This window comes from Pteropus vampyrus, unplaced genomic scaffold (genome assembly GCF_000151845.1).
Source record: "Pteropus vampyrus isolate Shadow unplaced genomic scaffold, Pvam_2.0 Scaffold2957, whole genome shotgun sequence".
NCBI classification, from domain to species: Eukaryota; Metazoa; Chordata; class Mammalia; order Chiroptera; family Pteropodidae; genus Pteropus; species Pteropus vampyrus.
This window is the reverse complement of record NW_011891738.1, coordinates 1-777: the sequence shown is the minus strand read 5'-3', so window position 1 is coordinate 777 and position 777 is coordinate 1.

Below are 777 nucleotides of genomic sequence, written 5' to 3'. Positions count from 1 at the left end.
CAATCTATAATCAAACAACAGATTTTGTAGGCAACTCAGAATACAGCTCTTTTGAAAGTACTCAACACCTTTAGATAAGAATTAAAAGCAACATACGTAACTGACATAACCTTGATCTTTTAATTTGTAAATATGACAGTTTTCTTTCTGCACATTTTAATCTTAGTTCTCCCTTTTGATTTTTCTGAAGGTGCCAAATTCCATTTAACTTTTTTACAAGTCTTTGTAAAATTTTAAATGCATAAGGGCGGGGGGTCGGGGTGGGGGAACCACAAAATAGTTAATTTCAGAAAAAAGGGTAACTATACTTAGCCTTTTCTTTTCTCTTTTTTCCCTGCAAGCTTTTCTAGATGCATTATAGTAGTCTGGCTTAGAAGCAAGTTCAAGTTATTTTAATGTACAAACAAAATGGATAAGGGTTAAAAAAAAATCTTCATTTAAATATACTATGTTCTGAATGAGAAAAGCAGGAGTAACAATTGAGCAATATTCGGAGTGAAGTAAATCTGGAAATGGTAGACGGTGTTGGGATTGGGGGGAGGGCAATGGGAGGGGCACACTGTCAACATAGCCGATCCTGTCACATTTAAGAGTAGCCTCGTAGATTGAATTTCTCGTAGCTTCATGGTTAATGCATCCGAATAAGCCATACTGGACTGCAGTGTTTGTTTCTGTAGGGTGTTTAGGGTCTTCCTTTCTCCCACAATTCCTCTTGACTGCACACAGCACCCACCTCCAACCCCGTGCATGCTGCTGCCACCAGGTAGACATAGAATC